Source organism: Sylvia atricapilla, chromosome 1 (assembly GCF_009819655.1).
Source record: "Sylvia atricapilla isolate bSylAtr1 chromosome 1, bSylAtr1.pri, whole genome shotgun sequence".
Lineage (NCBI taxonomy): Eukaryota > Metazoa > Chordata > Aves > Passeriformes > Sylviidae > Sylvia > Sylvia atricapilla.
This window is the reverse complement of record NC_089140.1, coordinates 27806955-27832035: the sequence shown is the minus strand read 5'-3', so window position 1 is coordinate 27832035 and position 25081 is coordinate 27806955. Positions and strand designations below refer to the sequence as shown.

The following is a 25081-nucleotide window of genomic DNA, read 5'->3' as shown; positions in this document are numbered from 1 at the left end:
TTGGTTTTGTACTACAAACAATTCATTATAGAAGAAAAGCAATTGCCAGAGCTGCATTTTTGTTTCCTGGCTTCATAAATGACAAGATCCTCAGTGAACAGTTTTTCTGGGTGTTGGTTTTGCCCTTTTGACTCACTTTCCCTTCTTTGATTTTGACAGAACTAGAAAATAGGGAAATGAGAAATTGGCATGCAATCCCTTTCCTTATTGACTTTAAAAAGCCCCCAATTTTTTAGATACCCTGGTCAAGCAAAACAATTTATGAAAACACACATGGTTTTCAAACACTACATGGAACTTATTTCCATTTCTGACTAGTCTTTTTGCTACATGCTATCTAAAGTTAGTTTAACTGTTAGTATTTAATAGGAAGAGTATTAGAAGTATTTCAGAAAAAAATGGTTCTTTTCAAATTAACTGAAAATACTCATAGATAGGACACTTTCTATTGTTATAGAATTTCCTAGTAGATTACATTTTCTGTTTTTTGCATCTATCAAAAAGGGTATTAAAATATTCTTTTTTCATGTTTATACCGTTTATCTGTAAGAAAATAAACCTACTGTTAAATTTTTATTTAAGCTTGTATACTGCAAAAATAAATAACAGTTCAGTAACATATCCCTACAACCAGGCAAGAACTGAAGCAATAGCTTAGTGCAACTTAACTTCACATACAATGCAGAAAGAATTGAACCTCAGAAGGAATAAAAAAAAAAATTGTAAAACTTGGAACCTAAACACACAACCTGAGGCATTTAACTGTCTGCTTTGCTGGAAACTAGGAATAAACAAATGAACCTAACACATACTAGTTTTTACAGCTACCTCTTCATTAAGAATGCAAGGTACAAAATTCCTTCCAAAACCAGCAAGAAACAGAAACGAATTGGCAGAATGATGAAATCCCTTTACACACAGTGTTTATGCTGAAAACGCAGGCAATAAAGAGAATGTCAACTGCAGCAGCTCCAACCTTGTTTGTCACTAGATTAACTAGAGAGCCAGCAAGGACAATGACTCAACCATTCATGCCTATTAGGCTTGCTGTGAAAGGCTCCATTCATTCACCAGCTGGCACGGTGGAAAGATATCTAAAGATGTGAACAAGGCAAGGGGCAGAGGCAGCCTGGCCCTGCTGCAATCTAAAACCAAAGCTGCAATTAATTATATATGGAATGCAGCCAGGCTCTCCTAGCATTGTAATCAAATGGGACCACACAGAGCAAAGAAAACCCTTTATCACATCACATGCACTGCAGACAGACAGACAGAGCGAGCTCTCGCTATAGACCGCAATAGAAGATTTTTTTTTTTTAATTCCTCATGGCACTATTCCTGTTGACAGGCTATAGTGAGTTTATATCTTAAAATTTCGAGTTTGCTGCTTCTGTTCTTTATTTCAAACAAAAGGCTTACATGGCTGTTTACCTATTTTTTACCACCAAAATCAGCCACGTAACAGAATTTTTCTTAGTTTCCTATATGCCCTTTGTCCTCACACTCATAGCAATACTTTTATACAACCCCTGTGCTTGTACCCTAGAGATATTTAAATCTACAGGATCACTCAAACTGCTTGCAAATTACAAGTCTAACCTGGGAAATTCCTGATAGTCCCAACCACACTTTGGCACAGCCCATAAGAATTCATGATGCTGTAGGCATGTTTTAGATGAGACCAGCTTCAGCTAATTTCCCCTTAGTGTAATTTTCTAGGACTGCACAACCATTTTTCCTTCGGGAAAATAGTGATTATACAAAGCATACCTCTAAACAAAATGAGAAAAAAAAAAGTGGCTATGGATAGCCAGAATGATGGAATGCCATCAACATCACCCATATCACAAAAGCAACAGTATTTCCAAAATTTATCTGTTGTGTGTAGTGCTAAACTTCTATCTCCCCATCATGAATATGATTAAACTCTATTACTGTACTATTTTGAGTATGTAACCAAACTAGGACCCCAGGATGTACTCCCTGGCATACACATCAAAAGTAAGATGCTCTAGCTGAAGAGTTGCACTCAGATAAAAACACAACAACGACGACGATGACAACAAAGTCCATTTTACTTTTCTTTTGCTTACAAGGTGGGCACACAGGCAGTTGATGGCAGAAACAGGAAGCAAAGAAAGCTCATCCTAGGCAGGGATTTAGTCCTGTATGCATCGTCCTCTATCTTAATCCATCTTTGGTCATTATTTCGGTCATTTGCTTAATTTCTTGATTAATATAATTTCAATATACTTATTTAACCATGCAATTGCTATTCAGAGTGCAACACTAAAATCAATGAGAAAGATCACTTAGAAAGAAATAAAATGAACTACAGTCTTTGCAGAATAAGTACAAGCTATCTGAGGATGGCATATTAGTTTAAGCTTTTTTTTTAATTTTATTTTTTATAGTGCAAATGTCTGGGATGTCAAGGTAAAAAAATATTGAACAGTAATTAAACTATTTTTATGATGAATAAGAAGTTGCAAAGGGAGGTGTTTTAAAAACACAGATAGTGAAGGTCTGCATCTGCTTTGTTACAAATTACATAGAACAAACGCCAAAAACCATTAAAAAAGGTACCACTGCAACAGGCATTACTTATTATGAAGATATGTTATGTATTCACTGTACAAAAAAACATGCCATCTTGTAAAAGGTTGAACCAGGATCAGCTCAGTGCCTACAGTATAACTCTTGTTTCACTGCCTGGTGTACTTCTTGTTGGCAGATGTTATTTTCACGAACTGTCACCATGTATTTTGACACAGAGGAAAAAGGGGCAGATTCAATGTGCATTCATGGATAAAGATATTGCTAAAATATGCAGAGATCTAAATCCCCATATAATCCAGCACATAGTAGAGCACCATTTAGCATCTCTCAGGAATACTGGGCTTTTTAGGAGGATGTTTAAGGATTTTTTGGGGTGGTTTTTCTGTTTATTTGGGGTTTTTTTCTTTATTTATCACTGGTCATTCAGGGTATTCATAAGGCTGCAACACATCAAAAACTGAACCTGAAAAGAAAGAGAAGTTTCAAAGACCAGGTCTGGCCACACCAGCACCTACCCAAAAGGAAGGGAGTCCTGACAGAGGAACTGCAAATAAGTGTGCCTAAGTCCCTCTCCTGTTGATAGCCTCTGTGCAGGCATGTGGGAACATTATAAGCAGCAACAAGTGCAGAGAGGGGCAGAAGAAAAGCATCCTTTTGAAGCCTGAACCCCCAAGCCCCGGCCACAGCACAGCTGCCTCAGTACTCAGAAAACCTACATGGAAAGGGAGGAGACACACAAAATGAGCCTTTTGGCAGCAGTCTGAAGTTACATCATCTTTACTGCACCATAAAAATTGAACTTCGCAGAGCTGGGAAAATGTAAACACCTCCACAGCCTTTGGAGCCAAGGCAGGTGCCTCCCACCACATGGGGAAAGAGACCCAACAGTCAAGCACAGCAGAGTGGACTAAAAGGAGGCTCAGTACATTGATCTTTTCGTTGGTTTGTTGGTTTTTAACCTCACTCTGGGTATTACTGGAGCAGACCAGGTTCCCCCAACTGTGAAAAATTCCATCATTAAGAAAGTATCATCATCCTTAATAGATGTAAAATGGCTAAGAGCGAAATTTCCAACATGATTTCACAAGAGTAAATAAGCACCAAGTGGGATTTTCAAATGCCTGTAGGTATTTCAGACTACTGAGGACTGCACAGAAAGAGAAAGGAAAGAAAATAGCACTCTGAATCCTGGATAACTAATAATTTGAGTCAGCTGTGGTAGATTTGAAGCACATGGAAGGACTGAATCTATCAGCTGACCACTGTGATCCCCTCTGCAGGGAAGCATAAGCAAAATTTTGACCATTTAGGTATCTATCTCTGCATACGAACAGAAATCCACACACACATTTCAGTCCTGTTAAACTGGAGAACCTACAATATAATAAGGAAAACACTTTGAGAGCAGTTGTCCAGTGATCTTGTGGGGAAAGAAGGAGCAAAAGAACCAAACTAAAACAATGTCCCACATACAAAATAAAGTCTTGATCTGTAAATATTGAAAAAATGCCACATACAGCTGGGCAGACCGCTTGAGTTTAGGAAGCAGAAACTCTTGTGTTCTGCTTTAGGACTTAAACTTTCACTGAAGTTAACCATCAGATATGGATATCGTGGGCAGTTGTAGCCCAATACAACCTCTTGCCTCAACTGGAGAAGTTAGGAAACGCACAAGCAGCTCAACACATCAGTGGGGAACTTATCTGCTTGGTACCTCCTGAATTTATATCAAGGACCAAACTGTAAAAGGAACTGTGTGCAAGGCAAGTCTGACAGATACGGGGGTCAAGGGGAAGAAGAAAGGCAAGATACCAAACATCAAATCTCTATTCTCTAGAAGCTGTGATTAACCATTGTGCCTAATAGTCCTGTTTGTCTCACTGGATGTCAGGCTGAATCCAAAGCACTGCAGGCCAGGGCCACTTATACTGCTGGTATACTGCAGAAGGCCTCTCCAGGCAATTCCTCAACCATTTTAATTGCTTTTAGTTCTCAGTTATTTGATAGTTTCCATTATCCCAAGAAAAAGAACATGCAAAAGTCTGTGAAGACTGAAGAAAAAATATAGAAGGCTGTTCTACTTTGATTATGCTCTTCAAAGTATTCTGCCATCTCTACTCTTGATAACAAACCTACCCCTAATTTTCATAAAAATGGTGCTTCTTTTGTAATCAGAGCAAGAAAAGCAGGAGAGTGCTTCACAGGAATGCTGCTTATGTAAGACTTTTGTTTCTTGTACTGCACAGAAGTTATTTTGGGAGCATAGAGAGTTGTGAATACCTTGGGATACAAAGTGCCCAGCAGCTCCAGTGGAGAGGGACTGTCCTCCTATCCAGCAGCAGCCTCCCATCTGCACACTGCTTCAGCGTGACTTATTGGCATTTAGGAGGCCATTACAACCAACCCTGAATAATGCGTTTATAATATCTAAAGAAGAAGAAAAGAAGTGTTAATGAGAAATCAGCTCATTGTCATCTCATTTTTTCCACATATTCAGTTATTTGTCATCTGCTTGTGTCTTCTGACTGACAACATTCATGCCAGCTGCTGGCTGAATGGGAGCCTTCCAGCAGCCTAAATAGACTGTTTGTCTTCATTAGCGCTTTGTACAAATTCATTCAGCAAGGACTTGCAGACTGTCATTAGGCAGGTCCAGTCTTTCAAGTCCTGCTGCCACAATCCAAGATGTTTGCTTTAGCAGACTTTCCCCTGCTTTTGTTCCTTTGACAGAGGAGAACCAGTTTCTATTACTCCGAGTTGTTGGGGTTTTTTGTTGTGTCCCACAACTGCGGTTTCCAGGCATACTTCCACGTTGCACTATAAGGGGAGAGGGGAAATGCACACACACCCATCTTTAGGATGATAGATTTCATTGTATTGCATTGATTTGCTCCCCACCTTTCTTTCATAAAACAATTTAATAACGAGTCCATATCAACTACGAGACTGAACACCAAGGAAGAGAGAGACCTAGCCTGATTTTTCATTTTTCTGCATCAGGAAACTGATGAGATGGTACTGTATTAAGTAGATAAAAAATGGCACATAACCTCGGCAGCTGAAATTGAATAAAAGTTATTCTTTAAGTCAGGGCAAGATTATTGTTATATTCAAAACAAACATTCTTGTCCTTCAGCATGCTTGGGGGAAAGGACATGCAAAGCTGGAGTCAGGCTTTAGATGACAAAGGATATTCAAGAGAAGCAGCAGCTGTTTTTTCTTTGAATTACTAGAATCATAGCCTTTAAAAAAAAGTTTTCAAAAGCAATAGTAGATCCTTCTCCTACTTATTCTCCTTATGAGGACTGGATCAGTTATATATTTTTACCTCTGAATGCATCATGGTTTAACCCCAGCCAGCTACTAAACCCCACATAGCCAGTCACTCTCCCAAAGAGGCAGAGAATTGAAAAAGTAAAAGATGGAGAAATCGTGGGTTGAGATAAAGATACTTTATTAGGGAAATCAGAAGCAACACACACAAGCAAAGCAAAACAAGGAATTAATTCAGTGCTTTCCATGGGTAGGCAGGCATTCAGCCACCTCCAGGAGAGCAGGGCCACATCACATGCAGTGACTACTTGGGAAGACAAATGCCATCATTTCAAACATCCCCCCTCCTTGCTCCTTCCCCTCACTGAGCATGATGTCACATGGCCCAGAATATCCCTTTGGTCAGTTTGGGTCACCTGTCCTGGCTGTGTCACCTCCCAGCCTCCCGTGCACCCCCAACATCCTTGTTAGTCTGGAAGCAGAAAAACCAGAGGTGGCCCTGGTTATGTGTAAGCCCTGCTCAGCAATAACAAAATCATGTCTATGTTACCAGCCCTGTGTTCAGCACAAATCCAATACATGGCCCCATCCTAGCCACTGAGAAGAAAATTACCCCACCCAAAACCAGCACAGCATGGTCCTGTGGTATCAAGCTTTTGACTACAATTCACCACCTTCTCAGACTATTCATCACAGGAAATATATGCTAACCACAGGATGTATGTTATGCATTTCCCTTTCAGAGGCTGCTCTTCAAAAAGAGTCCAACTTCATCAAAGTTCCAATGGAAAATCAAGAGAAAACAGTCCTTCAGGATACAGCCACAGTCTGCTATTCTGTTATATATCTACACTAGGCACCAGAGGTTTGAAAAGGGACCATACAAGAAGTGCTGAAAAGCTACTGCCAGCAATACTTAGGAAAAAAAAATGTAACAAACAGTGCTGCCCTTAATTTAAAATGTAGGACTAGGTCATAAATATGTGCCCAAATAGACAGAACAAGATTTATCTTAAAATAAGTTAGGTTTATCTATTGCATTGCAGTGTATTTATTACAGAAATTTTTTTGAGGAATTCTTTAGGGTAACTCATAGCTTTGATGTCAACTCATGAAGACTCCTTGAAATCACCCTTAAATGTCTTCTTGCTAACATTTTATTGCAAATCCTATAACTTGAGTTTGCTGGAGAGTAAAATTTTGTTTTTCAGAGTATCTACAAGAACATTTCAGTGTTCATTTATTTTGATTTGAAAATAATTAGTTCTAGTTTTATGGCTTTTTGGTTGTGAAGAAAAGGTTGAAAACATCAGAGTGCTCAGAGTTATAGGTAAAGAGAAAAAATACGTATTTTGTGACACTTGTTCAAGGAGGGTCTGTGTAAATGACATTTCAGTGAGAGAGCAATAGTTTAAATATTTCTGTAAATTAATGCCAGCTTAAAGGACAATATTCAGTAAAAATGAAGGAGAATCTAAGAGACTCAATAACAAAGAGAAAGAACACCAACTAGTTCTCAAAGAGAAATAGTCAGATCATTCTTAATAAATTAAAGCATTCACTGGCAAAGGTAGACTTTCCAGAGGAATAAAAGCATTACTAGGGATCTGACACACAGCCTTTAACTTTTTAATTTGTTTTAAAGGTTGAGAAGTTTTTTTTATTGGACTTTCAGAAAGCACAGCCTCGTTGTTAACACTATTCTCCCACTTTAGTCTAGCATAAAGTAGACATATTAATGCATTTATCCATCATCACAGCAAGCAAAATAACATGGAAAGAGGAATCACTTCCTCCAATCACAAAGGCTGGCTGTGCTTTCTCCCAGAAGAAATGGGTCTAACTGTTGCAAGTGACTCAGGAGACAGTAGAATGCAAGATTTCTTCTGGGAGAAAGCACAGTCCCAAGAGGATGCTTGTGCAAACCAGGTTTTTCCAAGTGAAAGAACACTAGTTATTCACCAGAAAAATACAAAGCCTGAAAGTTTCTCAGTAAAATTAACTTTATTTAATTTTGGTAGATTTTGGTAAGTTAGGTAATAAAAAAAACCCTCATTTTTGCAAATATGCATATTCATATCATATTTGCAAAAACATACATTTGACCTTGCACTGTAAAGTGGATGCAACCTGAGGAAGCATACAACCTGAGGAATTCAAATCCTCTGTAAAAAAGATGCCAGGTATTACCTACAGCCCACAAAATACTCAACACTCAATTTAATTCCTTTGGATTTTATGACTGAACCAGCAGGGATTTTTGTGGAAGTCTTTGACATTATAAATACCCCTTTCTCCACAAGGAGGTTTAAAAAAACCCCAAACATTAGGTTTTACCTTATTTTGTTAAAGTTCAGGAAAGAACATTCTCAAAGCAGAAAGCATACAGGTCCTTCACAATTTCCAATTGTCTTTTTATAACATCTAGGCATTGTCTTCAAGATTGGCATTCTGTGGTAAGTAGTAGAATATGCACAAAACAGAAAACTTATTCTTTTACTTGTCCTCTTTCAGTATCATCCTTTAGCAAGATAAACAATAGTAAGGTACATGACTAGTATTTTTAGAACAATATTGTCTTCGTTAAAGATGACTAGAAGGAAGATTATTTGCTGACTGTTAAGGAATATCAGGTTTTACCATTCATTGCTTATTCTCTGTCTTCATCTAGTTTGGCATTTGGGGTTTTCTATCCCTTTTTACCACAAACTTTACAACATAAAAATTGTTTTCTTGTTTACATAATTATAGAGCTTTCATTCATTCATACTCTCCCATTATTTTTCTCCATAAATATAAGTCCCGATAGGAATTTCAGTAAGATATTCTAGGGTCTGAGTCTTGGTTGTTAGAATGCATTGTAAATTCATCCTAATTTTTATCAGCTACTTCTGGAACTAACAGTTGTAAAATTCACTGTTCCCTGTTGGCTAAAAGAATTGTTTCTAAGCATATAAACAAAATGCACGTGTGAATTTGAGACGTGAAGTTTCCCTTTCAGGGAAAAGGATGCTAATTGACATAAGCTAACACCCAGTATGTCTTCCTGTCCCAAGCAGGATACAGCACATGTAGCCTGACAGGCACTCAATTCCTTAATTTTCAAAAAGACTGTGGGGCTGAGAGCAGAAGTAGGGAAGAGAATTGTGAACTTGAAAAACAGTGGTATTGTTAATATACAGTGGTTATTGCAGTCTGTTATTTCTGATGTGAACAGCAAGAGGGACTTGCATCACTGCAAACAAGAAGATATCTACATGCAAGTACAGAACAGCTTTAGAAGAGTTTCTTCAAGGAGGATGTGGAACTTGTACCCCCTGAGGATTCAAAGAACAGAAACAAAAAACATGCTTCTGCAAAGACTTAAACAGAACTATAACTTTCACAGGTTGTTACTGTCTCTGAAGTAAATGAGAATATTTGCATGCAAAAGTCAAAGCATCCTGAAGACAATAGTCTCTATTTTCCCAAGCCATGACAAGAGAAGTGAAAACAATAAATCAGCAGTCCAAATTATTTATTTAAACCATAGAAAAAAGCCCTTACATGTGTGTGCTGTAATTTATTTTAGAAAAAAAAAAAAAGAGCTTAAAAATCAGCAAATTTATTACTAATTTAATATATTCCAATTATTTCACTTTATTTTTGAGAAGTAAGTCCTGCTTTTTTGAATAGCAGAACAGCTAGCCTCACATCCCAGAGATGTTGAAAAAAAAAAAAAAACCACAGGAAACCCACTCAACAATACGGAGGAAGTTGTTTCAGGAAAAGAATATTCTTTTACAAGAAAATTACAAGGTTTTCCATGCTGAAAGACATCATTTAAGCTCTTACTTTCAGAGCCTAAGTTGACATGAATAAGCAATTTATCAAACATCTCTCAAGTCACAGAAGCAAAATGCTTCTCTAAAACCAGAACTCTAGAAAAGTCAGCTTGGTTCCTGATAAAGTTTAAATTCCCTCAATTTTTTTAATAGGTGAGCTAGGAGAAGAGAAAAAATAAATCCCCAATTATATCCATAGATAGGTCTGACCAAAATTGTGTCATATAAAAGAAAAACCAAACCTCTAGAAATCCTATCAGCAAAGAGGGAGTCAGAAGAAAGTGGTCAACGTACAGAACATGCTAAAACTAAAAACTTAGTATCAGAAAATGTAGTGGTAGCAGCTTCATGGCTTCATAATATCCTCAAGGTTTACATATTTTCATTTTTTATCCTCACATATCTGTAATTGTAAAGATTCCTTCATGAGGAGACCAATAATAAATGCTTCTAGAAAAAGTAAAATTCATCATTTTACCTCTTCTCTTTAACTATTAATCCTATTATCCTTTACACCCAGACAACAATGATCTGGAGCATCCCCTCATGATCTTTCAAACAATACCAAGTGAATACTTTGAAAAATAAGCTTTGTTGACTTCCACGGCTCAGCTGGAAAATGACAAGAGTGCATTGCATTCACTAAAACTTCCAAGAAGTCATTAATCCTATAAGTAAAAGTGAAAATTATAATGCTCCTAATTTCTTACTCTATGCACTGTGCTGCACCATGCAATGCCTAGAAAGTTTGATAAGGGTAGTATATAAAACTATCAGCTCATAGATTGCCTCTTTGCTCCATGATATGGAATTTCCCTGCTGAGATAGCACTTCATATTGTCCCATCAAGCCTCTATTTATTATATAACCACAAGTGCTTCAGCACAGGCAGAGTATTAATTATGTTGCATGTTAATGAATCTGGAGACACTTTCCCAAACCATATTTCCTACAATTGCTTTTCACAAGTCTTCCCTCTGCACACTCCTTATGTGAGTGCCACTTTGCCTAACCTAATTCCAAGCTGTTCTTGTTGCCAGCAACAGCTGCACTCACAGCACCCTCCTCTACATGAAAACAGCTTTACAAATGCCACAATTCTGCTTTCTCATTGCTATCTGTGGTGATATAGTTACAACAGACTGTGGGTGAAACTTCACTTCTGCAGAAATAAGAGCTCTAAATCCTCAACAGTGTTTCGCATGATATTTTCTTATGTTACCCTTCTGAAACCTCCACCTTTCCCCATTGCAACTTGCTATGCTACCAATCGACCCTCAGACAAGGTTTCTGCAGCCAAACTTTGGTTTAGCTGTCAGGTGAGGTTATCTAATGCCCAAGCCCTAATAACACACCCACCTCAAGGGGAAGAATGGACTCCATTAAGCAGTTGTGAGTGTCAGCAGAGATACAAGTTCAAAACCAGGGGAATGAAGAGAAGCCCCCGGGGAATAGACAGGGGAATATGGACGCTTTCTTAACTTAATGGATGACGTCAATACCTCGAGCAATTTGGGGGATGGTATCAGCACATCAGGTGGTTGATCTTCATGGCTTCTGTGTGATCGGTTGCTCACTACCAGCACGGGTTGTCTGAGTAGTTCGAGTAAGAACCTTGATCTGCCCTTTCCTTCAGTGTGCAGTCATTTCCTTGCAGTCAGGCAGGATTATGTAGCTATTATGTGCGGCAAGATGATTGAAAGCCGAGGAGATCTACTTTTAGCAGGTCAGCCCCAGTGTTGCCAGAGGTGTCCGTAGGGATTCACATGCAAATAGCCTTAGAAATGACTGATGGGGATGAAGCAGGGAAGAGAGGAATTGCTGTTGACAGGGCAAGGTCCCACATATCCATGAGAATAAAGACAGCATAAGAATTATACACATTTAGACCTTAGCATTATTCATACCCATCACCTCTCTCTATTGTAGGAAAGCAAGCCACAGTCAGTGATTCAGCAACACAGGCCCTCCATGCACTGCACTCCTGCTGAATGCAAATGCAACAAACAATGACTAATTTCAGTTCAGCTTTGTGCTTGTTCTCCTTGGGAGAGAAACTGGCTGTTCCACTCACACAGCATAAGTGAAATGTTTTCTTCAGTTCAACACTTAGGAGTGCAACCAAAATTTTTAAATTGTTCTGCTCTGCCAGAGCCGCTGTTCACAGCTACAGGGATACAGGGATAAACAAGCAAGGGATCCTGTTTGAAGGGAGAGACACTTAAAAGAGCATCATTTCAGTCAATTTTCTTTCCTTACAACAGACATCCCCTGGAATGTCTTGAGGTGTATCATTTACAAGTGTTAAGCCTTTATTATAAACCTTGACCACAGATATGATGGGGGATTTCCTGGCTTTTTGGCTGACTTAATAAATACTTGTGGTGGGAAAAAGCAAATGTTTGCTGCCAAATGCTAATAAGGAGCCCAGGACACTGAATTGAAAGGGAGTGCAAAGTAGATGAACAAAGGCAAGGACTGATGGGGAATCCCAAACTAGAAATAACACTTACACTGTTTTTCCACAGTCATATTTAAGCAAGAAATCTACACATGTAATATGAAATCATATTTGATAATTTGAAGCCTTTAGAAAGAGACACCTGGCATTAAATTAAATATTCCTGCCCTATCTCAGCCATGAGAACCAAGATGCCTGTAGGAAATGCAGGGTGAAATTTTAAAGATGCTCATAATGGTCTGACTGGTGTTCACACCACTGAGCCCCTCCTGAATCCCACAGGAAAGTCAGGTGTACTTTTTTTGTTTACGCTTTTGCAGGAGTCAAAGGGCTACTAAGGAACTGAGTTTCCCCTTTAGCCTTCAGCAGGGTCTCCCCTCTGCCTTCTTGACTGAGCAGCTGTTCTTGTTAAATCAGAGGAACGCTACAGTAAAATTCATCCTTGGAAGGGGTATAGGAAAACCAAGTAAAAGCAAGAGAGCTCTGTAAAGGACAGAGTGAAACAAAATAGCATTTAGATATCTAGAATGGAAATCCAGAAATGGAAGTTGTAAGTATACTATAACTACACGTGTATATCTTCAGTTTACAGCTCTAATAAAACCTCAGCAAAGTTGTCCTGATCTGTAAGATCCCATTTCTTCTGCAACAAAACTTCATATAGAAAATTCAGAGGCAAACAAAAGATATAAAACCTACCAAAGAACTGTCATAGTTGATTTGAAAAAAAAAAATGCCAGAGGCAGATAAAACATCAGTTTCCAAATAAAATAAGACAGAAAGCGATTATTTTTCATAGCCACTAGGAACAGGAAAACAAGAACATTAGCTTATTTTCCAGTAACTAGCACTCAAATTAAATACTAGAGCAAATTCTGAAGGCACTGAGAAAGGGATGAAACAAAGTTAAGACTAGCTAGGAAGACTGGAAAATCACTCTTGAAGGTTTTCAAGAGCAGACAGAAGCAGAACATGTTTTAAGGAGGGCTGGGTACACTTGACCTCGCACTAGCACAGAGGCACAGATTAATTGGCCCCTGGCATCCCCCCTAGCACACAGCTCCAGATTTTGTAGAAAAGACAGAATAGGAACTGTCTTTTCTGAAGAACAAAGCAACTTTCTGTTCTTCCCTTCTTTCTTCAAGGAACACAATATGCCTGCCTCTGCTATCAGGTTATCTTTCAAAGCAGCCAGCATACTATGGCTACTTTCAACATTGTTTCTGAAGAAGGGAACGGAAATTTCTGCTGTGATTTGAAGTAATTTTCTACTACATGCTCCTCCTCATTAATCAACAAAGAGCTTCAGTGCACACTCTTACCATAAATTTCAACTCCTTTAGGCAAACTTTGTGGAGTAACCTTGTGAAACCATCAAGTAGTTTATCTTAAATAAGGTGTGTTTCTTTTGCAAGTTCAGCAAAAGAAATAATGAAAAAGAATCAGTACATTTCAGTTTTGCTCCATTGTATACTAGCATTGGCCCAAAAGAAACTGCAGCTCCCCCAGGGACTGGAGCTTCTCCTCTGAGACAGATATGAAAGCTAAACTTAGTGGTGGAAGGACCATGCACACAAAAAATGAAGTCATTTTAGCTTTCTTTCATGAAACTAATCACAAACCTACAGTTTATTAAAAAAAACAACAACAATAACACTGTTTGTTCTGCAAGCAGCAAGGAAGAAGAAACAGAAATAGTTTATACTATCTTGACTAACTGTATTTGGGAGGGAAGTGTTCAGGCCTATAGTGAAGATAAACAACTCTATTCTAAGCTCATTATTTGTAAGCATAAAAATGGATCTAAGTCAGTCCCTTTCTGTCTCTTTTATACACTTCGAAGTTACACACACCCTTTGGCTGTGTAGAGAGGTATCCTGTGGACCTCTTTGTATGTGCATAGCATTCCAAATCACTTCTTCATTACTAAATTCATTTTCTGTCTCATCCAAACCAGACCTTTCAAGTTATTCTTCCAACAGGACTTAAGATCAAACATGCCTAAAGTTATTCAGCAAAACTTGCACATTCCTTGCTGCGTATGTCAGGGTCACCCAGAACACTTTCTTTCCATTTTTGCATGGTTGCTGCAAGCAGAGTTCCCAGAACTTTCCTGAATAACAAGTGTTACCTGTTGATTTCATGCCTTTTCCTGCTGTTTTCCCTTTTCAGTGACCTCCTGCCCTGGCACTCACAGCTGGTGCGCATTTCTTCTGGAGTTTCAGCTCTGTGCTCTGTGCCAGCTTCTTTTCTTAAGTTAGGAGTCAGCCTTCCAAAACATCCCTGCTTGTCCTACTACATCTTCATTTCAATCCCACATCTTTCTCACCACTGGCACAAAACATACCAAACATGCTCAATATAAAAATCACAGCAACCTATTTGTACCTACATCTATGTATTAAATATGAGCTTTAAATATATTACAGAGGCAAACTTTTATAATTTAACTAGTTTTTCTTGGTTTCTAGTAATTTTAAAAGTCCTAGAGTAATTAATATTTTTAGAATCTTCTCTGCAATGAGAAAGAAAACCACATAAATGAAAAAAATCCACCTACTTCCAAGATTCCTAACTTCCAGTCTTTGCGGTTTCAGAAATTTATTAACACTGGAGATTTTTCATATTTAAGTCAAATCACCTAAACTCATCATAATGCTAAAACATTTGTTTTATAGGTTTATATGGTAAAATACCTTCTGTGCCAAACTAGGCTTCTACACTGATGTAAACGTGGCCCGGCTAGGCAGAAGATCCACTCTGTGGTTTGTTTTCAGTTCAGTATTCATCAGGGAAGTCATTACTTTGACAGGAACAATTCTACTCTGATCCAAATGGCATCAATCTGTTCCGGCCTTAAAAAGTGGAGTGGTCAGTGACCTGGTAGGAAGAATGCTAAAATAAATGTAATTAATAATTGATTGATCAAGAAATTTACAGCAGAGAAGTGAAGGATGTCAAGTACACATTCAAATTATGCAATTCCCATGTGAAGGGGGACATGCAACATCTTAATTGCAAGCCCCTTCAATAAAGGCAAGTTTTAGCACTATGCATTCATATTTTTCATTAGTGTCCTCGAAAATTTGTACGTTAATAAAATACAGAGGGAGAGGTATTAAAATTTATCCTTTGGAAATAGGAAAGAATTGCTTTGATTTTGCACACCTGTCTCTAGCATATATCTGTTGCCAATACACCGGATGTATAAGGTCTTTATTTTTAACCATAAGCCTAAGGTGGGAAGGGATGCTTTCAGAATGATGGACAAGCAGCATTCCATTCCTAGGGGAGCGGCCACCTCTCCTAACAGGGCTCTGGATAATTCAATACCTGGCCCTGTAATTAATAGGGAAAAGAGGTGAAAGACTATCCTTTCCATCTGAGCCAGTCTAGGAACTGGTAACTCATGATGCCTGCATTGAGTGAGGGTTTCTGTTGACAGGTATTAGCCAAGAACTCTCTGGCATGCAGGCATGAGTGCCAGGAGCATGCATGAACTTGAACAAAGGGTTGCCAACAGTAATTCAGGACTAATTTATTTACATCTACACCTCTCTGGAAGAAAATAAGAGATTATCACTTAAATGATGTGGCTTCACTTGAAATCAGCAAACCTGCTTTGGGCAAGAGACTTGCAAGGCTTCACAGCAAAAACAAAAGAAAGAATTCGCATTCCTTTACTGTGCCAACAATGAATACAAATAAAGATTAAAAAAAATACCCCAAAACAGAATAACAGTTGGATGGCCTTCTGAGCCTGAACTACTGCCAGATACTAAATTTTGAATTAATCTACAGTTTAACCTTTGAAGAGCTTAAAAGTTTTGCTATGCACACTAAACTCAATTTCACAGGTAGGTCTTATGGGAGGCTTAAGCTTCACATCCCCTCATGCTTGACACTTCTTGTACTTCTTGCAGTGACTCAGATGCCTGAGCAAGCTAATATGGCTACACTATTGGTCCTGCTCATTTAAAAGAAAATGCTTTAACAGAGCTGCCACCAAGAACAAGACTTAAACCCCGTTTCAGAAAGTAAGCCCTGTTGCATTTCCAGAATGGGGTACCAGCTGTGGGCTTCTGCTTCAGTCCCAGCAGGGTGCTGCCATGAAGCTGACCAGGAGGCCATCCATCACATCACACCCTGCTGCATTTTGTGCAGGGTTGTTTACACCCAGCATGCCAGCTCTGATAATTTTGCAGCAAGCTGAGGAACATAGTATATTTTTCTTTAAGCCCCAGTTCCTATGTGTGGAGGGGGAAAAAAACCCCATCAACCCCCGGAGAGTGTATTTCAGGTTCACTGTATCGTTCAGGTTAGGGAGGCGCACCGGAACGTGCAAAGCTCTCGGGTTTCCAAGAGTACAGTGACAAGACAAAAGACAAACGTGGTGCTAATTACATGTTCCCTGCCTCGGGAAGTTGAAGCTTTAAGGACAAAACCCAAACAGCCGATGACTCAGCAGGACAAGCATCTGCCTCCTGCCCAGCACACAGGAGCCGGGTTTCCTCAGCGCCCTGTGCTGTACATGGTCCTGTCCCTTCACCTTCAGCACCGAAACGTTCTGCTCATGAACCGTCTGGGAAAAGTTCAACCAAAACCTATCACATACAACCGAAAAGGGACATTTGTTCGCTAGATAAATGGTATTTGCCTAGCGCTAGGCTGTTCATTCACGAGCTTTACAGGATCTCATTCTTTGACTTACAAAACATTATTCCTGTTAGCAGAATGACAATGCTTCGTACAGGAGATAAGTAGATCTTCTGACAGGCCAACTGACGTGAAAACAAGTAATAAATTAGCTGCAAAATTAAATCCCTCCGGATGCACTGCCTGAGCACATTTGCTTGGTAATTTATTTTGGTAATACATACAGAATTAATTCAATCTTCAAGACTAAGAAGTGAGGTTATTTGTTTGCAATTGTCTTCTTATTACACCTGTCTTGATATTCTTTTTGTGGAACAAAGTTCCTGAGATGTTGATTCGTTAGTTCTTTCTCAAGTATCTCATGGTAGCACTCTGGAGAGTCCATGTCAATGTTTGGAATGGGAGAAAACACAGAGCAGCTCAGACTTCACATTTTCATGACATTCATAACTCAGTTTTTCTGGACACAAAGCAAAGAAAAATTACGTCTTTGACCACAGCTCCTATATATTCTTCCCTGTGTTCTGAGATGCAGAGCAGAAAGCAGGGAAAAAAATAAAATAAAATAAAAATGCTTCAAGCTCCTTAAAAAAAATGCCTCAGCACCTTAATAAAAGGGAATAAACCAATATAAGGCAAATAAAAAGTAAACACACTTCAATGAATTCTGCAAAAACTTTTCAGTTTGAGCCTCAGGGTTTTGTTTGTTTGCATGAATATTTTATAAACAGTTGGCAGAGTAAGTTTGCCAACGTGGACATTTGGAGTAAATTAAAAGCAAACACTGAAGATCACTTAGAAAAAGTAAATTTTGATGCTGTAATCCCAATATGTATAGGACTTCCTATAGTTATCTTACCCAAACCTGAAGTCACAGACTACATGAACAGCCCTGCTGAAAGGGACAGTGAAAGGAAGTGGAGGGTTTTTTCTGCAGTAAAAGAGTTTTTCTTCAGTATCTAACACAGAACACTCTTGCCCAGCTACCCATGTGATTTATCTGTCTGATCATAACAGCTCAGCTTTCAAATATCAAAGGTTTTCAAATCATTCTTAGGAAAGCAGCAGCAGCAGCAGTCCAAGGCCTTTTCTATAAAGTCAGAGAAAATGTCCTTGGGAATAAATGATCTTTCTCTGGAAAGCTGCTCAGGAGCTATCCCAAAGAAGGAACCCCATACTTCGAGGCTTGCAGCTCGGGCTCCTTGCAGCCAGAAGCAGATCAAAGCCACTGACAACAAAAGGACTCTCCTGGCAATGGTTACTGGTGTCTGGGGCCAGATCACCCACTGGAGCAGTTTTAAGGACCAAGTGAGAGAGATGAGACACAGAAGCTGAATCACAGTGCTGCAGCACAGCCCTGCTCAGGTGCTCCTGCCAGGATTTTCATCTGTGTATTCCTCACCACCCCCTCTTTTATTTCCTGTGTAACAAAGGGACAGGAGGATTATGCAGGTGAGCTCTCTCCTGACTGCAGGGATGGCTACAAGAGGCAGCACCAGCACAGGGCAGAAAGGCCATGAGCTGCTGGAGCTCATCAGGGAGTTCACACAACTGCACTGTCCAAAAGTGCTGTACACAGAGCTCTTCAGTCACACCAGCACTTCTGACAACCGTGAATTTCACCAGTACCATGTTTGGCTGGAACCTAGGGAAAAGCTTTCAGCGAAATCCTGCTGGAGTGACACTATCAGCAGTGGCCTCTCAAAGGGAGCAGTGACCTCCAAACTTACAGTACTGTCATCCTGACCCTATGGTCCTCCTCAGGTGAGTTAGGAAATTACCATCTTGAGGTGACTATGAAAAAAAAAGGTTGGGTTTCTTGTTTTTTTTTTTTATTTTATTTTATTTTTTATTTTATTTTTTATTTTTTAAAAATAAACAGCTTCCTATCAGTATTAAATTGAAAACATGTTTCTATGGTGAGGGCTGCTCTGAAAAAAAAAAAAAACCCACAAATTCTTTATCAAAAGAAAACATTTTCCAGGCACGCCCGAAGATATTGCAGAAAAAAACCTCACTTATCTACACAAATATAGCAGGAGGCCAGACTCAGGAATTTAAAACATAGTTCTGTGAAGAGAAAACTGTGGATTAGAGATTCTTATGGCCCTTATAAATTGCAAGTATGTAAGAATATATTCAAGGTCTTGAGGTTTCCAGGTAGGAGAAAACAACTGAAGCTATGCTAATCATTTTGGACCTGCAATTGGTATAAATTTATCCATGTTGTAGCACTGCTGTGTTTCAGTTTCTAATTCCATTCAGGCTTAATAATAAATTCCTTCCGAGACCTTGACTTTCCACAGAAAATGTAATATGTATTCAGACACCTTGTAGCATGTTTGCATATGTGAAATAATGCATGCCATATTTGCATCCTGCAAAATAAAAGAAACCAACGAGTTTGGAAATGGACAGGTTTCTGTGTTACAGTCAGTTTGAGACAGACTTAGAATGGAGGCTAAAAAAATTTTCACCAATACATTTTGATATACCCACTAAATTGGTGTGTTTGTTCATTGTGTTCATCAAAATATCCCCTAAATTTGATTTTTCAGAGAGTGCAAGCACTGTCATTGACACCCATAAAAAAAAAAGGAACAGTTTCCATGCCAAAAAAAAAAAACTAGAAAGGGGAAAAAGAAAAAAAAATTAAAAATAATTAAAAAAAAAAAGAAAAAGAAAGAAAAGCCAATTTTTTTCTCTAGGAAAATCCAGAGAAGTTAGTTAAAAGGTTTTCAGTATAAAAGAAAGTGAAGTCATCAGGAATAGCTATGCCATGGTTTAACCACAGCTGGCAACTAAGCATCCCACAGCTGTTCATTCGATACCATCAGAAGGATGGAGGAAAGAGAACTGGAAGTGTAAAAGTGAGAAAACTCATGGGTTTGCAGGAGAACAGATTAATAACTGAAATAAAATAAACTCAACAAATTATAATAAAATGAAAACGGCAAAAACAAACAAATAAAACCCAAGAAATAAAAGCAAAGCAAATGAAAATGATCACACAGTAGCAACACACCAATACCCATCCAGTCCCTCAGCAACAGCTCCCCAATCAACCTTCCCCCCAGTTTAATTGCCAAGCACGATGCCACATGGTGTGGGATACTCCTGTGGTCATTTGGGGTCAGGTGTCCCGTCCGTGCCCTCTCCAAGTCCCTGTGCACCCCCAGCTGCTCAGGGCTGCGATGGGAAGCTCAGCGCTGCTCAGCAGGAACGATCCCTGAATAATCAACACTGCTCCATACTAACCTACTACACACAAATAGCTCCATACAAACCATTATGAGCAAAATTAACCTCAGCCAAAACCAGCACCAGCTCTTCAATATTAACTACTAAGTTTCTCTTGCCTCATAGACACATTTTTACACTTTTCATGAAACTGCCTCCCTCTACACATATATAAACACATTCAAACTAAAATTCTGTCAAATTTCTGTCAAGAATTCAGCTATCTGCACTTCGCCCAATTTAACTTTTCTGGTTACTATAACAAGGATGCAGACATGTAACCATGTCTGCACAAAAATCTCCTCTGACCTTCAAGCCAGCCTTTGAATTTGACATTGAAGAACACACTCTGAAAGCAGGTGGGGACTTTGGCTGACACATGCTTGCCCCAAATAGACCATCTTCAGTCGTAAGAACACCTGGCTCACACCTGCATTAGGTGGGAGGCAGTGCCCTGAGGAAAGCAAAATAGGGCAACACGGGAAAGTGAAAAATGAACTCATGAGCAGAGGTTTACATTAAAGCTTTTTTTTTTTTTTTTTTTTTTTTTTTCTTCCAGAGATACAAGAAGTATTAGAAGAGTCTTTATCTTTTTCCCTGTGGTATTTGATATTGGCTACTGGCCATCTCAAAATACGTAGGAGAGAAACAGTCCTGACCAAAACTAGAAAGGGACCTTGGGAACAGGGTTCAAACACAGATAACAACAGATTGTATGTGGGGTGGAAAGGCTGAGTGTCACAGAGGAGGTAATTTCAGAAGAAAAAAAAGAAAACAGCAAGAAAGAAGAAAAAACCTGATCGTTATTCAGCAGCACTTAACAGCTTCTGAAGGCACCTCTCCCGAAGAGAGAAGTGCTGCCCCAAGGCAATAGACATGAGAGCTGATCAGGTACCTGTTCACTGATATAGGAGCCCCCTCCTTGCTTGCAAGCAATTAACAAAACAAAAAGGCTCCGTGGCAAGAGCCCGCATCTGGAATGCTTTGCTGATTGCCAGCCCCAGCCTGTGGCATTGGGCCGTAGAGCACAGTCTTAAGGAGGAAAGCACGGATCACTTTCCTTAGAACACCCACTGCCTGGTTCCTGGAGGTTGATCCACCATTTTCTTGGGTTCCATCCTTACCTCTACTCTTCACTCCCATAAAACTGACACTTTTATGATATCCGTAACTCTATTGAAAACTTCTTTTGCAATACTCTAACCTCCTTTTTAGCCAGATGCCCCATCACTGAACACCTATAACCCAGTGTTATTGAGGAGTACATTGCCACAACAGATGAATACCAAGTTTGAACTATCCAAGGGAAAAGGCGGAGGGGGGGGTGGGGGGGAAGGAAGGGGAAGGTAGCACACTTTTTTTGTTGCTTGACTCACTCTAAGTATAGAACGGTACGATAAGGATTAGTACAGTATACTAGAGGCTCATGTTGAACTTGTGGCATTGTGATTATATGCAGCTTCAGCCTTGTGAGGATAAGTAACACCGTAGCAGCTGCAGAACAGCAGAGCTACACTGACTAGAAACCGTCCTCCTCAACCAATCCTGCTCATAGAAAATTGACTGCAAATAGCTGTCTCTTGATACGGGTTTTAATGAAAATTTGGCAGCTGCTAATCCATAGAGTAAATCTTCATAATTTCAGCTTTCAAAGACACAAGATTTTGTCACGTTTGAACTCACAGTCTTTCCTCCCCACCTTCACCCTCCACATCTACCCCCAGCAGTGACAGCTTTGAGAATCTGTCTTTATAAATTCCCTGAATAATAGCTGGCAGGACTGGGTTCAAGAGCAGAGTATATTTTTGACCAAAGAGCTAAAACAGAGAGAAATACTTCATTTTCTATGCCTACACCTTCCACGGATACATTTTGCTATCATTGCAAGTTAGTGTGTTCTTATTTTATTCAACATGAAGAGATACCAGTAAGACCTTTTGTTTGTTGTAATTGATGTAGTTCTAACTACATCAGTTGACTGCACAAACTCTGTCAGGCTAAAATTGTTTAAAAATCCCAGCATTAGAGGAGATATTCGTCCAATCTCTGTTAAAGTCAGGGAAAGTCCCCTGCTCATATCAATAATTTTAGAAATGGTTCCTACTGTGAAGACAGTAAGGAGACTAAGCAGAGTACAATGAGAGAGTACTCAATTGTAGGATCTAAGTTCAACTGATTTTGAACACGAGTTTAAATGAATTTACCTGTCATAAACACCACACACAAAACCCTTTGTTAAAGAACATCTACCTAGCTGTGCAGCTCTGTGATGCTGGAGCCCTGCATCGGTCTGTGCAGCCCCACAGTCTCTGGCCCTGTGCTTTCAGCTACGTGCTCTCAGACAGGCTTTCCTGAGCACAGCTTACTGCTGCTGCTTGCATAATACGCTCCTGGAAGGGAATACGTGCTGCAGCTTGATGCTGATTTTCATTAACACACAGATCTCAACTGAGAATTGAGTGGCACAGGACTAACTCGTTACTGATTAAAACTCAGGAGACAAATTATGAGATCAAAGTAAGTTATTAAAAAATAAAGCCCCACAAAACCTAATATCACATCCTAGACAGTTAGAAACTCTTGGTCAGAGACACTGAAAAGTATCTGGCATTGAGAAAACAAGCAAACAAAGCATTTTCCACCTTCAAAGCCCTTTTATCGTTAGTGAAGAGACTTTTCAGCTGCTCAAGCAGATAAGATGCTAGAGAAACTTGTATTTTAGGAAATTGAAAAGTTTTTACTCTGCAGTTTTTCACACTACTGTACTAAAAGAAGAAATCTGTGTGGTGGTTGGTTTTTGTTGTTGTTGTTGGTTTTGTTTGTTTGTTGTTTTTTTGTTTGTTTTTTTTTTTTTTTTTTAATACTCAAGGCCCATATTTGTGTATTTAATCAGACATTATGGGACCTGTACCCTCCTGGAACAGCAGCTAGAGACAAAGCAGAAATCACTGCAGTGCCTTATGGTGTTTGAATTATTTTATGTCATTTAGGCAAATGAACTGAGAACTTTCTGTCAAGATTATCTGACGAAGCAAAAAAATCCACAACAGAGCCTTATTTCTGTAGGAGCTCCACAGCTGTCTGAAGTATATTCCTACAAAAGGGACTATTTCCTTTTATACTGACTAATCTTACACAGCTGCTTTCAAGAATGTAGTCAGGATTTCTGGGTCTATCAAGCCAATGTTCAAAAACCTGATGCATATCAGATGCAGAGGATACACTACAGTACCTAAGGACTTCTCCTTTTGGTACCTAAAGGTTTTACCTCACTGATTCTCACAGCCTTAGCCTTTTTTTTTAATACATCCTATGCTGCTAGAGCTAGCCTGCAGTTTGGCATTGGTGAGAAAACCATACACACCCTTGGCAAACATGTCCTAAACTAGTTAATATCATGACTGTTTATACAAGACTGTATTTGTGCTAGTGTATGTGCTAGCATTCAGACTGTGAATAGGGTAATCTGCTTCAAATTCAATTACTTAGCGACTTTGCAAAATGCTGCTTATCAGGCATTAATACTTCCCTATTCTTGCTTTAACACCTGCGTCACAGCTGGGAAAAGAGCAAGCTGAGCCAGGGAAAGTGAGAGTCACGTGGGGTTGCAAAAGTCCCACGGGACTACCTCTTAAGACTTCAGTTTCTATCCCAAATCCTGGTTTGCTCAGCCTTAGGAGATTCCTCAAACATTTTAAATACCACATGGGCTTTCCTAATTAACCCTTGGTTATATGATTATACATAATAAGCACCTGAAGGCTGCATTTCTCTTAATTCAGACACCTTCAGGGAGACCCAAATTCCATTTCTCTCTTCCCGGAGCTGCTGGCAGATACTAGATAATGACTCCTCTCTCTCATCAAGCTCTTGAAATACTTGCCAAGAGCAAACTGCTACTTTGCAATCCAAACAGGTCTCTCACAAGAGTATCACAGGCCCAGGAGAGAAAAGGGAAAAAAGTGCTAAAAAGGGCTATATATGAAGTTCTTTTGTGTGGATGTTTGGTTTGGGTTTGGGTTTTTTTTTTTTTTTGGTGGAGAGGTGGTGGTGTTGGTTTGGGTATTTTTTCAGAAGAAGGTAACATCTCCTTACCACTCCTGTGACTTTACCATCCATGCCTTTCTGAGAAAGGAATGCATAGCAAATTAGAAGAATTATCTGTGTAGCATTTCCTGTGCTGTGGACTAAAACAGCTAATTAAACCTTACAGACACTTCAAACTGCTCTAAACACACTCTCTGATAAGATTTTCCTTATTGCACTTGCGGTTTTGTCCAACCTTTCTTGGACAAAAAAAAGAAAACAAAGAAATTTTTAAAAGTAGCATCAGAGGGAATTTGGTCACAGTGAGACACTAGTGATTGACCAACCAATGGCCTGTAGAACAAGTTACTAGCCCCACACTCAGTGAGCAGAGTCTCAATGAGACAAAGCCAGCAGGAAAGAAACCTGTTTCAGATACAGCTAGCTCAGCTCCTTTCTAAGAAAACCTCCTAACTAAATACAAAGGCTCAGTTTTACTGGTAGCCAATCAAACATATTTAGACTCAAATGTCAGAAGCAGTTCTTGTCAGAATTTGGAAAAGCACTAGTAAAATCAAGGTCATTCATTAGAGTGGTAAAACAGCAGCAGTGTCATGAACTTGGGATGTGACTGCTTGAAGAGCAACCAAAACTCACTCTTCCTCACAGGAGTAATGACTGATATGAAAGGAATTGTGTTGTACTTCAGCAGCATGAGCAGCTGGAAACGATGAGGTACATTCCTAACAGTTACATTTGACACCAATTAAACACCGTTCATCCAAACCATCCCACAAAAGGGTGAAAGAATTGCCATCACTTTACAGAGAAGAACTGAGAAGTGAGGAATTCAGGCTTGGATGGCAGACAGGGACCTGTCCACATTGCACACTGCAGGCTTCTGCCAAGTAGATGAGAGTGTTTTCAGTTCATGTGCCGTGCTAGAAAAAAAAGTGTCTGCATGAGCATGTTAGCACAGCACCAAGCCCAGCCTAGCAGAGAAAGCCTTTCACCACGACTTTGTAGCCTCAGGCATGGCCCT

At 39.4% G+C, this 25081-nt stretch overlaps 4 long non-coding RNA genes across 4 annotated transcripts in view; 1 reads left to right on the top strand and 3 right to left on the bottom strand.

Annotated features, from left to right (window-relative positions):
- The window catches only part of LOC136360689 (uncharacterized), a 538204-nt gene that overhangs the window by 99849 nt on the left and 413274 nt on the right, over positions 1-25081 (bottom strand). The window lies entirely within an intron of this gene.
- The window catches only part of LOC136360693 (uncharacterized), a 61038-nt gene that overhangs the window by 15104 nt on the left and 20853 nt on the right, over positions 1-25081 (bottom strand). Inside the window, exon 2 of the long non-coding RNA XR_010743496.1 lies at positions 8170-8283. This is a non-coding gene — a long non-coding RNA (uncharacterized lncRNA). The remainder of the gene's footprint in view (positions 1-8169; positions 8284-25081) is intronic.
- Positions 16962-18580, bottom strand: LOC136364564 (uncharacterized). Its single transcript, XR_010744182.1, has 2 exons — positions 18504-18580; positions 16962-17233 (listed from the first exon to the last, which is right to left on the bottom strand). It is a non-coding gene; the product is annotated as an uncharacterized lncRNA (long non-coding RNA).
- LOC136364629 (uncharacterized) lies at positions 18421-19435 on the top strand. The gene is made up of 2 exons (XR_010744196.1): positions 18421-18537; positions 19332-19435. It is a non-coding gene; the product is annotated as an uncharacterized lncRNA (long non-coding RNA).